Source organism: Dipodomys merriami, unplaced genomic scaffold (genome assembly GCF_024711535.1).
Source record: "Dipodomys merriami isolate MVZ:Mamm:240054 unplaced genomic scaffold, mDipMer1.0.p SCAF_13, whole genome shotgun sequence".
NCBI classification, from domain to species: domain Eukaryota; kingdom Metazoa; phylum Chordata; class Mammalia; order Rodentia; family Heteromyidae; genus Dipodomys; species Dipodomys merriami.
Genome location: NW_027202604.1, coordinates 19,432,463 through 19,446,058, shown reverse-complemented (window position 1 = coordinate 19,446,058; position 13,596 = coordinate 19,432,463). Strand labels below are relative to the sequence as shown.

General features: G+C 36.7%; 1 protein-coding gene across 13 annotated transcripts in view; it reads left to right on the top strand.

Moving 5' to 3' along the window:
- The window catches only part of Fhit (fragile histidine triad diadenosine triphosphatase), a 1,320,449-nt gene that overhangs the window by 198,099 nt on the left and 1,108,754 nt on the right, over positions 1 to 13,596 (top strand). The gene's annotated exons all lie outside the window — the stretch shown is intronic.

Sequence of the window (13,596 nt, the reverse complement as noted above, 5' to 3'; positions counted from 1 at the left end):
GCCTTGCAAGAGTATGCCAAGATGGCTTGAGTGGTATAGTGCCAACTATAAACAAAAAGGCCAAGTGAAACTGTGAGGCCCTAGGTTCCAGCCCTAATAGTAGGTGTGTGTGTGTGTGTGTGTGTGTGTGTGTGTGTGTGTGTGTGTGTGTGTGTGTGTGTGTGTGTGTGTTGCGGTAGGGTGTAGGGTGGGAGGGCAGTAAGCCAAGAATAAAGGTACACTCTGATTCTGAAGGTGGTAAATTCTTAAAAATCTATCTTTTGTGCCTAGTTTCTCTGATGAGATATTTATAACTTGTCATAAATAGAGACTTCTTGAGAATCAATTTTGTGGAATTCTATAATTACAGTTGTAAACAATTTGGAAAATCCTCTAAGCTACTACAAGAAACTTCCTGTAATTTGACTCTAAGCACTGATAAATAAGGCAGTGCATGGGATTTCCTGGTTGTTCAATAGCCTAATAACTTCAAGGTTTCTATCTAGTGGAGAGAAAAGAAACATTACAGGTTCATTTAAAGAAAGCAATAATTCTTCACATTAGAATCTGAATTAAACTTATTGAATTATTAGTGTGTCACTATGTATGTATCACTGTGTATCACTATAACTTGTTATGTGCATTGTTAATGTATCACTATGCCAATAATTCATCATACTACTGTTACTTCTACAAATACTAATAATCCAATGGAATTGTGTAGTCTATTTTCTCCGCCTGCTATTTTCTGTAAAGTAGAACTGTCAACTCTTTACATTATTTATTTCTCCTTACGCAATTCTGCTATACTGGGAAATATTTAAAATGATCTTAGGACCAATTAGCTTACTTTGTGTGCAAATAAACTGATAATATTAGGAATATCAGGAAAGATCCAGAGCTTTGCCAGTATTAATAGAATTGTGGAAATCTGTGGTTCTAAGACAAAAATTGTGCAGGCTATTGTACTCTATCTTCCTTGGTAATTAAAATAAAATCCCCCTTGGTTATTATGAAGAGATGGACCAAGTATAGGTTAACCCAGATGTCATGTGGCTCTATATGATACATAACCCCAGTGGATATTAGTATCTTTACTGGAAAAGTAGAGATGATAATAGTACTTATTTCATAGCATTGTTGTGTTGAAGAAATAATTGAGTTCATGTAAAATGTCTTGTGAGAGTTGATGTTATTAGTCATTGTGATTATTACTAGACCCAAGATAATAGCATGAGTAAAAATTTTGACTAATAAATCAATATTGCCTCACTTGAATTAAATAACTTTAATTTGTTGTAAGCTTAAGATCACTTTAAATCCAACAAATGCGAGCTGGATTTCATTTTCTACTTATTGTCTTAAGTATAGGAATGCTTTATTACCAAATATATTAATAGGGTAGATATTTATGGTATGTTTTTGAGTGACTTGGTATTCGTGGGGCCTTGGGACTTGATATTAATTACTGTCTTTTTTTTAGCATCAAGTTGCAATTTAGATATATGAAGCTTCCTGTTATATAAAAGACTTGTTAATATGAAATTCCTGCATCAAAGCTTATGAAGATAGGTCTATCACCTTTCATAGATTCCTCTCCAAAACAGACAAAAGATCTTTAAGATCTTTTCATTGTTTCTATTTTGTTTAAGGGCCAATGGGTCTTAAGGCTTGAACTCAGGTTTACAGGTTAGTGTTCTACCCCTTGAATCACAGCTCCACCTCTGGCTTTTTTGGTAATTTTTTAAATTGGAGATAATAGTCTCATGGACTTTTCTGCCTGGGCTGGCTTTGAACTTTGATCATCAGATCTCAAACTCCTGAGTAGCTAGGATTATAGCTGTGAGCCACCAGTACCCAGATTTTCATTGTTTCTTGAAAGGTACCCCCACTGATGATGAAGAGGCCAGTTAGATGTTACATTTTCCATGTTTGTCAAGTTATGCTAATTCTTTATCCTAATTTTGGTCATTTGCTAATCCAAAGTTCTATCAGATGGGGTAGTTACCTTTTTAAATAATATTGAAAAGGAAATTAATTATTAATATCAGATAGATGAAATATTTAAAACATATACTCCATTCTGAAATGATAAAAGCAATCTACTTCTTTGGGAGCAACAAGATAAGGGAGTCACTATTATTTGTATATAGTGTCTAGATACTATTATGTTGATTTGATCTATATACCAGGCACATGGTTCTATACCAATTGATTTTAAAAAAACAATTGTATTGACTTTTGCCAAGGCAAAAGTTTAATTACCACTTGGCCAATTGGTCAAGTTTGCACTCTATTATTTTTTTAAGAATAGATTTTACATACGGTAATGGAGAAAAGCACCTTAGCATTTCAGAGAAGAGAGCACAAAAATAAGGGCTGAGAGTGTAGTTCAGTAGTTCAACACTTTCTTTTTTGCTTTCGATTTTATCGTTAAGGTGATGTACAGAGGGGTTACAGTTACATATGAAAGGTAGTGAGTACATTTCGTGTCCAACTTGTTACCCCCTCCCTCATTTTTCTCCCACTTTCCTCCCCAAGTTGTACAGTTCATTTCCAACACATTGTCTTGTGACTATTGCTGTTGCATTGGTTAGCCCTTTGTCCTTTGTCTCACCATTTTGTTGTTCCCCTTCCCTTCCCTTCCTGAATTCACAAAAACATATATACAATACCCAGGGTACCAAAATCAAATACAGTGACAACAGGGGATAAACCATAGGAAAAAAAAACACACAAAAGAAAGAGGAAATCACATAGTACATTTAAAACAACAATAACAAAGAAAAACCTCTTGTTTCCATGTCTGGGAGTTCATTTCACTTAGTATCATCTTAGGCACCTGAATAGAAGAAGAAAGGAGGGGAAAAAAATCACAAAGAAAATTCAAGATAAATCTAGAAACCAACAAAAAAGAGGTGAATAGCACATGCCCTTGGTTTTCTCAGCCCTGTGGTTGTGTGGTCCTTTTCTTTCCAGGTCAATGTGAGCCATTGTGTAGAAAGTGACATGTGAGACCGCGTCCAGAGCCTCAATTTGGGTAATAGTTTGTATTTTGTCTTATTGTCTCCCTCCTCCTTCTTCAGAGGACCCAATCAAATATATTCAATACATTAGTGAATAAAATTTCTGAGGAAAGAAAACACAATTATTAGGTAGTATTTGTTGGGAATTTCAGAGTAATAAGGCAGAGTTTTAGAAATAAGACTGAGTGAAATATAGGATAGTAGTATCCAATTGTAGAATAATTTGCTAAGGAGGCTAACCTGCAAGTTCACTGCAAAAAGTAGTTTAAATTAGTTTGACTCTTTTTAATAATAATTATTTAGCATGTGGCAAGTGCCCACAGCATGTTGGTATCTTCCCACAGTATTAAGCATGCTCTGTGGAAGGAACTGAGCTTGGTATTGGGTTTAATTAATCTCTCAAGTTAATTGCCAATGTGGGCCACATTTCTTAGGTGAATAAAGCTAGAGTGTGGGAAAAGATAATGTCCCTCCCTCATTAAGCTGTCTGTGTTAGATTTACAGAGCGACAGTGAGGCTCTTTTCAGGCTTTGTTGTGATAGCTTTCATTACTGACAGCACAGAGTAAACGGAGATCTGTCCTTTCATTATTAGACTCCACTCCATAGCGATGGCTACCTCTATCAGGATGGCTTCAAAGAGCTGTTTGTAGTGTGGCGCTCAGCTTGTCATATTTTCTTTTCCACTAGCCTCAGATTTCTTTTGTTCTCCCAATGCAGGGAGAATTGCAGTGCAGGGCCTTGCCTGCCACCTGCCAAGAAGGGGCATCCCTTGCCAACTGTAGCCTTCTCTGGAGTAGGTTATCAGTGAATGACTTCCACAAATGATGTGACTTGGGAGGTGTTAGGGGCTTCTCTTCACATAGTTGCATAACTACCATGTGATTTCCCTCTCCCTCACCCCAACTTGTTCTTCTGTAGTATTGTGAACAAGACCTTTTAAAAATGTCCGATTCCCTGCAAAAAAACTGAAAGACAATTTGTGTGCCTGTCATGTCTTCAGTATTTGCTTCTAGAAGGTCTTAGGTTAGATTCCCTAGAAGTAGGAATCAATATGCTAGTAATTCTTAAAGGAGAATGTCCTGGAAGAAACTAGAAAGGTAATAAGGGTATTATGATAGGGAATGAAGGAAGTTTCAGATGAAATTAACCTGGTCACATGAAACATAAGCCAGAGCCACAGAAAGAGTGTAATCTTAAGACGAAGGAACAGACTTTTTATACCTACCCTCCACACCAGTCAGTCTTTAGCTTTGGGCCCTGGGGTACCAGGCAAGTATGATAGCACATGTCCCAGATATTTCTGGGGGCAGTCATTTGGATGCAGCCATCATCAGTAATACCTGTAGGGATGAATAGGATACTCAACTGATATGAGATCTCCCCTGGGATTTGTGGGTATCAATAGTTTCTGAAATGTAGGGAATGCAATCTTTAGTGATACAGAGTATCCTTCTCCTTAGAAAATTCAGTGATGGGGTCAGAATTTATTGCTAAGTATTGATAGTTAATTTTGTGCTGTTCTTCAGTCTTTAATAAGAGACAAAGAGCTGATAGAAAGATGAAAATCACATAGTACATTTTTTTAGCTTTATGGAAGTTAAAATTGTAGTTCTCAAATAGATGTTCACACTAAGGAAAAAAAAATATGACACTTCTTAACTGCCCCCCCCGAACCTGATTAATCTGTCCCTCCTCCATTGATTTTTTCACTAATCTATTGCTAATGCCTGCCAAGGTAATTAAACAAGTCAGATGAAAAACAAAACAAAACAAAACAAAAAATGATTACACTTTCTTGCCAAAGAAGAAGCGAGGTATGCACAGTGTCTGGGTTATGAAAAATATAGTCTCTTGTTATATCAAATGACAGGGCCTTACTTTGTGATGTAAACACATTACTGTAAATGTCAGTGCACAGAGAATTGTGTAGACAGACTGCAAGGATCATTATTAAACAGGCAGCTCAGCAATAAAATATACAATAAGATTTCATTGGCTAAGTTATAATTTACATTTGTTATAATTTTAGATGAACCATTCAGACAGATTATTTAAAATAAGATGAAAGAGGCAATATTGAATATTAAAATATTAAGTAAATTAATGTAAACTACCTGCAAAGGATGTATTATGAAGTTCATCTTTCCTAACCTCCTTTTCCTTGCTATCAAATATATTACTAGTTTACCAGTCAAATTATGAAAATTCTTTACTGTGCAGCTTTCTCAATTTAGTCATGTACATACATTTCTAATACTAGGTATTTTCTAAATGATGTGGTAAATGTACTTTATCTATGAGTCAAGTAAGAGGGTTCATTGCAGGATTTTTTTCTTCATTTTTTTTGTTTTCTTTTACCTCAATGGCAAACAGTTTAAAGGATTTTTGTGTTCAGAGACTTATCCAGGTGAGAGTTGTTATAGTGGTGGTGGTGGTGGTAGTGGTGGTGGTGTGTGTGTGTGTAGAGAGAGAGAGAGAGAACAGTGGCTTTGAGAGAACAAAGGCTTGAACCTTTGCTTGGCTTTTCTTCTCAAGCCTGGCACAGAGTTTGATTACATAAGGTGAATTCTTTAAGTATTTTAAAGTCTATACTTACTATAGGAATTTGGGATGCATTGGATTTATAAATTGCTTTGTTGAATGGCAACTCCTCTGTACAACCACTTAAAGATAATAAAAACTTTTTTTAAAAAAAGATACTTTATTCATGGCATATTTCACGCTTTCTTTGTGTGTGCTGGTCCTGGGGCTTGAACTGAGGGCCTGGGTACTGTCCCTGAGCTTTATTGCTCAAGGCTAGTGTTCTACCCCTTGAGTCATAGCTCCATTTCTGGTTTTCTGGTGGTTAATTGCTGGTAAGAGTCTCACATACTTTCCTGCCTGGGCTGGCTTTGAACCACAATCATCAGATCTCAGCCTCTTGAGTAGCTAAGATTACAGGTGTAAACCACTGGTGCCTAGCCCATATTTCTTTTTTTTATATTTTTTTTAATTGTGAAAATACTGTACAGAGGGGTTAGAATTACATGGGCAAGACAATGAGTATATTTCTTATCAAGCATTTTTTCCAAGCCTTTCCATTTCCTAACAAATGACCTAGCCCATATTTCATACTTTGTTTTTTTCTTGGTGGTACTTTGTGTTCTACAACTGGAGCCATACCTGAGCTGCTGCTGCTGCTGCTGCTGCTGCTCCTGCTGCTGCTGCTGCTGCTGCTCCTCCTCCTCCTCCTCCTCCTCCTCCTCCTCCTCCTCCTCCCCCTCCCCCTCCCCCTCCCCCTCCTCCCCCTCCTCCCCCTCCTCCCCCTCCTCCCCCTCCTCCCCCTCCTCCCCCTCCTCCCCCTCCTCCTCCTCCTCCTCCTCCTCCTCCTCCTCCTCCTCCTCCTCCTCCTCCTCCTCCTCCTCCTCCGCCTCCGCCTCCGCCTCTTCTTCCTTTAGTTACTTTATGCCTAGGACTGGCTCAGACCATAATCCTTCTACCTATGCCTCCTATGTAGCTGTGATCACAGATATGATCCACCATACCAGACTTACTAATTGAAATGAGGGTCTCATTAATCTTTTTTTGTATGGCAGCCCATACAAAACCATAGTCCATTTATTTACTACCTCTGATGTAGCAGGGATTACAAGTGAAACCTATCGTGCCTGGCTTTTGTACATATTTCTTCGATTGAAGTGTCAGCTTTGTTAAATTACTGACCTCAAATAGAAAGAAAAAAATTATTTAAAAGTGTGATACAGTTCTTCAAATATAATTAATTTCTAAAATGAAATTGTCTCCCAATTAGTGTTTCTTTGACCCCTTTCTTTGTGTTTGTTATACTTTTTTACAGAAAGTGAATTTTAAATATAATAGTAATGGACCATTATGTGACTAAAATACCCAGTATCTCCTCTAACATATTTATAAAATTAGTTTGATTAGATATTTTTAATTTCTTGAAGAATTTCGTTGTTCAACATTTATCAGTCTTAGATGTTGCAGTGTTTGGTTTAGTTTGCTAAAATGGTAAGAATAATTTTCCTAAAAACAGTGCTGGGGTTACCTTTTGAGTCTATTTTTGGTAGATTAAACCTAAATCTTCATTTGAGAAGTGGAATCCACAATATGAAATGTGGGTTCAAAACCTCAACTGTACTGTAAACACTGGCCTTTTTACAGTGAAAATTTCTTACAGACTCTTCATCAGCAAAATATATACCAAGACTTTTATTTTCAAATATGACTTGGGACAATTTTTATTTAAAAAAAAACAGCTGGACACTGGTGGCTTATGTCTATAATCCTAGCTATTCAAGAGGCTGAGATGTGAGAGTCACAGTTTAAAGTTAGCCATTGCAGAGAGGTCAGTGACTCTTATCTCCACTTAACCAGTAAAAAGCCAGAAGTGGAGCTGTGGCTCAACTGGTAGAGCAAAAAAGCTCAGAGACCTTTCCCAGGCTTTGAATTCAAGCCCAAGGACTGGGGACAAAAACAAAAACAAATAAACAAATAAATAGATAAAAGATAATAAATAAATGAATGCAATAACTTCTTTCTACTTCCTTATCACCCAAGAGATAATTTCTGTGTTGCCTTTCCCTTCCCTGGCACGATCTTTCCCTTCACATCCTCAGATTGTAAACTATGTGGATGAGTAGCATAGATACAGCCATGGCTGGTAAAAAAAAGTGTCACTTGGTGTTACTTTATTTGAAGGAAGATTTGCTGCAAACTTGCCCATGTCTAAACTGACCCACCCCCCCCCAACAATGACAAATGGTTCACTGAACTTAGAGCTTGCTGTGTTCCAGGCCAAGAGCCAAGTACTCGAACCACATTTTTTTTCATTCCTCACAATGACTTAAAGTACCACCTTTATTTTTCCTGAATTACACAGACAAGGAAGCTGAAAATTAGGAAGTTAAGCCACTGCACCTCACAGACCGCTCTGGAAAAGCTACTTCTTTTGGCAGTGGGACTAACGAAGAGTTATGAATGAAGTAAGGGTGTTAATTGCCTGGTGATAGCCTTTCCTTCCTTCCTTCCTTCCTTCCTTCCTTCCTTCCTTCCTTCCTTCCTTCCTTCCTTCCTTCCTTCCTTCCTTCCTTCCTTCCTTCCTTCCTTCCTTCCTTCCTTCTTTCCTTCCTTCCTTCCTCCCTCCCTCCCTCCCTTCCTTCCTTTTTTTGGGGGGGCCCATCTTGTGGCTTGAACTTAGGGCTTGAACACTGTCCCTGAACTTTGTTTTGCTCAAAGGTAGCCCTCCACCACTTGAACCAAAGCTCCACTTCTGGCTTTTTGCTGGTTAATTGAAGATAAGTGTCTGACAGACTTTCCTTCCCAGGCTGGCCTACTAAGTAGCTAGGATTATAAACGTGTGCTACTGATCCCTGGTGATAACTTTTCTTGAGGTTGATCACTACCAAATTTTTTCTTTTGCTTCTTCATCCTGATGTGCTTCTTTCTTTTCCTTTCTTTAGCTTGAAGAATGATAACAACCCTAGAGCACTTCTGGTTTACTTATATACAACTCCAAGTTTTATAAATACTTCCTCTATTAAATCCTCATTAAATTAGTGGGCCATCTGTGTCTTTTTGGGATTCTGTCTGATACAGAAGAAGGGTCACTAGGGAACTTTCTAGACATGACATGTATATCAGGTATGACTAGTTGGGGTGACTTGAATGGATGCTAGTGGAGTTGATGAAGGACCAAAGAAAATCAAATCATTCTTGCCATTACCACTAGTAGATTCTATTTTATCTATTTTAATTCTTTCAGCATGAGTAGGATGTTCTTTGCTCTCATTCTTTCATTTGCATACTACTCATGCTTCTTTAATACTAGATTTTACAGTCTTTTTGGATAGGTCTGTGCTACTATTATGTCAGCAAAGTAGTGATTTAATCACTCACTTACCCACCCAAATGATGAAGATAAACTGAAGTTTGACACAAGTACATTCGCAGAGGATGGTTTGCTTCTTGACGTTAGTTTCTGCCACACTCCAGTGTACTGTTGATGTATTATATCTGTAAACTTTACAGAAATGGACAAGCGTGACTATATTTCTTTTCTTTAGCATCTTCTATAGGAGAAAAATTGGCTAGATGCCTGGAAGGCATGGGCAATTATAACTTTTCCGTACGATATACAAATCTGTTTTCAACTTGAAATAATTTTTCCTCCTCTAATTTTTTTTGCTTATTAAAATTTGTTTCAAAATGTTCTCAATTACTGGATATTGATGCTTCTTAGTTTGAAATTCTGATTACAGATATCTTGGTAATTGTTTTGTAACTTTTAATTAATGATAAGCCTTGGAAAAAAATCATTACTAGAATTGTCTCAGCTTTGGTTTCAAGGGACATAAATATACTGTTGTGATAGAATGACTATTATAATTGAATATGAGAATTAAAAAATTTTTAAATAAAGAATTTTATCACTAATATTTTAATGCATTTGAATACTGAAAGGATAAAAATGAAGTAGTGCTTGGCCAATTCAGTGTGGATATATCTTAAAGTGTTGTTTGAAAAGAATAGGAATTTAGATAAGTTTCAGATGACAATGTTTCTTAATCTGACAAAGGAATAGTAGTATGATGTTCTCCTTTAGATAGATTCTTTTTTCTTTGCAGGTTGTAAATGGCTATCAGTGTGTTGAATTTACAGACAAATGGCATGGGTCTCCTGAGAGAGGCACTGTCTGTAGACTAGCATGCATTTTTCTCTTGGGAGACTTTATATACAATAAATTATTTATATAAATACCTAAGGCTGTTCTGCCAATGCTTTAAGGATTTTTCTTTTTAATACCACTGCAAAATGCCACAAGCAATTGAAAGCAGACTGTGTTTGATGGGGGAGGACTGCAACATAACACCTTTCAGCAGCATCCTAAATGCTGCAGACAAGGAGAGAGGAATTCTAGCTAGGATGTGCTATCATCAAGAAAGATTTCAAGACAGCCCAGAAACCAACATAGCATTCAGCCAGCCACTGGGGAAAAGGGGGGATTCTAGCCTAGCCCCTATAGAGAAGGAGGGGACTGGGTTAGAAAGGAGGAGATAATTGAAACTATGAGCATCTGCTCATTGTCAATCTTCTTTCAAAGATAGGTGCAGATGCTGGGCAAATGACAAAGGAAAGAATATTGTAATTATGTTTTATATTCCATTCAATTATCAAGTCTGATAAAATTGTTATTGTTGCTTTCTGTTGTTGAGTTTTAAGAATTCTTTGCATGTTATAGATATTACTCCTTTGTTGGATATGTAGTGGTGGGCATTGTTTAAGACTTCATTGTTGCTGAAGACAAACTGGCCTGCCCATCAATGCCCTGGTGGTGGGATTGGGAAGTCAAGACTCCCCCATATTTCCCAACTAAGTTTCCTTTTCTCTAGTCATTTGGCTTAAAGATTGCAGATATCCCCAGACATGAAATCTAAATACACTGGAAACTTTAAAAAAAACAAAACCAGGAAACTCAAGTTCTGATTCAGTACCTAACCAGATGCTTTTTTGTTTCTATATTTCAAAGTTCTTTTTATCATTTTTATCGAATAATTTCCAGCAGATGTACTTTTGTATAAAGAGGGAAGAAACAGAGAAGAATGAGTCCAACTGTCTTTTTCTAGGACCAGCCAGTAGGCTTGATATTTATGAGGCCCTTTAGTATCAAAGGAACAGTGTTGATTCTTCTGGAGATGTTATTTGATGGGCATTGACCTTTTATGGTCTTGCTGCTATGTTCGAAGTATCTTTTGCATTGTAATGCCTTTAAAATTATTAGCTTGAAATTGACTTCCCCAGCCAATTGCCTGTGGCTTATCCCAGGAGGCTGACATCTAAGTGTCTTGGTTTTAACCAGCTCAGGTAGGAAAGTTCATGAGACTCCTATCTCCAATTAACCATGGAGAAAGAGCTGGAAGTGGAGCTGTGGCTCATGTAGTAGAGCGCAAGTCTTGAGCAACAAAAAGCTTAGGGATTGTGTCCTGGCTCTGAGTTCAAGACCCCACCCTTTTCCCCCATAGTAACTTTCCTTAAAGGCAGAACTTGAAAGTATTTTATCTAATCTGGGACAGAAGTTTGGCAGGGATTCTGTGATGCTATGCTCCCTTCCGGAGCTAAGGGTTACTGCCCTTCTTGTCCAGGGTGCTGCTCACTCTTAGCTCTCTCCTAAAGGTATACAGTTCTTTGAGAAATGGCCTACTTCCAGTGACTGATCACTGAGAGGGGAAAGTCCTCTATTTTCTCAGCTAGATAGAAATATCCCTTGCTTTGATCAGAATGTTTGTCTATTGCCCTCCAAAAAGTGTATGTTGACATTTTAGTCCATAAAGTATTAGACCATGGAATCTTTGAGAGTTGATTAGGTAAAGAGGGTAGCACCCTTATGAATGAAATCAGTAGCTAACTCCTTCCATTATGTGAGGACATAGCAAGAAGACAGGATGTATAAAAGCACACAAGACAGTGAAGTGAATCTATTGCTGCCTTGTTCTTAGCCATCCCACCCTCTAGAACTATGAGAAATGTTTCTTGTGCTTATAAACTATTTGGTTATGGCATTTTGTTATAGCATCCCAAGGAGGCTCATTACTCTATCTTTATTATTCCCTCTGGACCAGCCATTGGGATTTGTCCTTCTATTCAGTCCTGCTTACCTAACACTATCTCAAAAATACTAGTTAAATTATAAAAGCAAAGTAAACCAGACCCAAAGAAGCATAGGCTGCATGGTTTCCCTCATTTGTCATAACTAGACTGTGCCTACAAATCTACAAGTAAACATACTAGTGGTAAAAAAAAATTCACATGGATATGATCAATTATACAGGACTCTAGACATTCACACAGTGAGACCAAAGGATGATATTCTTAGAGAAGATCACAAAGGCTCAAAGGCTATCTGCATGAGATCATATGAAATGATACCTATCAAAATGAACTCCATGGAATGGAAATGAGTTTTTTTACTTTGTTGCTGTTTTTGTTTATTGTACTTTTTGTCTTATTTGTACTTTTATCTGTTTGGAGAGGGTAAGGAGGAGCACAGAAATGGCAGGACAAACAGTGAACAAATGCAGTAGTGGTACTTACTAGATACTATGTTGAAAACTATACAACTTGGGGGTGGAGGGGAGGGAAAACTGGGAGAAAGAAAACATATTCTTTACCTGATTTATGTAACTATAACCTCTCTGTATGTCACCTTTACAATAACAATAAAAGGGGAGAGGAACAACTAAAAAAAAAAACTTCTTCAAGCAAAATGCGACATCTATATCCCAGATATCAACATACCTCAAATGCACATTGTGAGTTTTCTATTATCTTTTGCTATATAGAATTATCCATTATAAAATCATAATATTCTTCCCACTTCTTCTAGAATTAGACTTCCATTTATATTATATTCTATTTTCTTTTAAAAATATTTTGAATTAGCATATATATTAACAACACAGGGTAGCCTTGTAATAATTCCATATATGTGTTTGAAGAACTGCACCCTCCTCCTTTATGTTTCTATTTCTTCTGTTAAAATTTTTTTTCATGGCTTTTCTAGATGATAATCACTTTTGCTTTAAAGAAAATTTCCCTTTGGAGTGTAAAATTTTAGGATATTGTTTATTTTCCTGTGTTTGAAATCTATAACCTTAGAACTATGGATTAGAACCCTTTAAGATTTCTTAGGACCATCTGTTTTATGAAGAGCCATAATCAAACACAGCTGGTTCTATCGGTTATTGTTTCAGACAGTTTATTCAAGTCTGCTATCACATCTTCTGCAGTTGTTCTTAATATTTACTTCTTGCCCAACATATGGTTCCTGGCACTGTGTTCTCCATGTGGCACATAGTTTGAGTTTCTTTGCCTAATTTGGAGCTTTAGAGTCAAAACATGGCATTGGCAGTGTCATTATCTTTCAGCTCTTTTTTTCTTGGCTACCAGCTAACTCCAATGTATAAACAGTAGTTTGTACATTACTCAGTCCTATACAATTCCCACTAGGAACTGGTTATTGTTTCATATATCTCCTTATTTATTTCCCACAGTGTCTTTAAATTAACAGTATAGAGATCTCTACTTGAATTATTGTGAGGCATGGAAGAAATTTAAGTAAGTTCAGAATATCTTCTTTTAAAAAGTTATTGTTAAAGTGTTTCATATTTGACTTTATTCAGTAAATATACACATAAGGACACCAGGGAAACTGAATTTCTGTAAATGTAATAAAAATGTTAATGCATCAGGAAAGCTTTACATTGCTGTAGTCTTTTAAAGTCCTTAAAACATTTTAGCAAATATTAATTGTACAAAACAATGGCTTTATTGTAATATTTTTGTGCAAATAACATACTTTGATATGGATATAACATACTTTGACATAATCAACTCTTCCCATCAACCTCTCCTCATTATTTGTTTTACACTCTGTATTTTTTCCTATTCTTTATTCAGTTTTCATGTGCTTCATCAAGTCTAGAAATGAGAGAAAAATGTTAGTCTTTAAAGATTCTACTTTATTTTTCTTAACATGATGATCTCCAGTTTCCTCCATTTTTTTCTGCAATTGAAATGGTTTCATTCTTCTT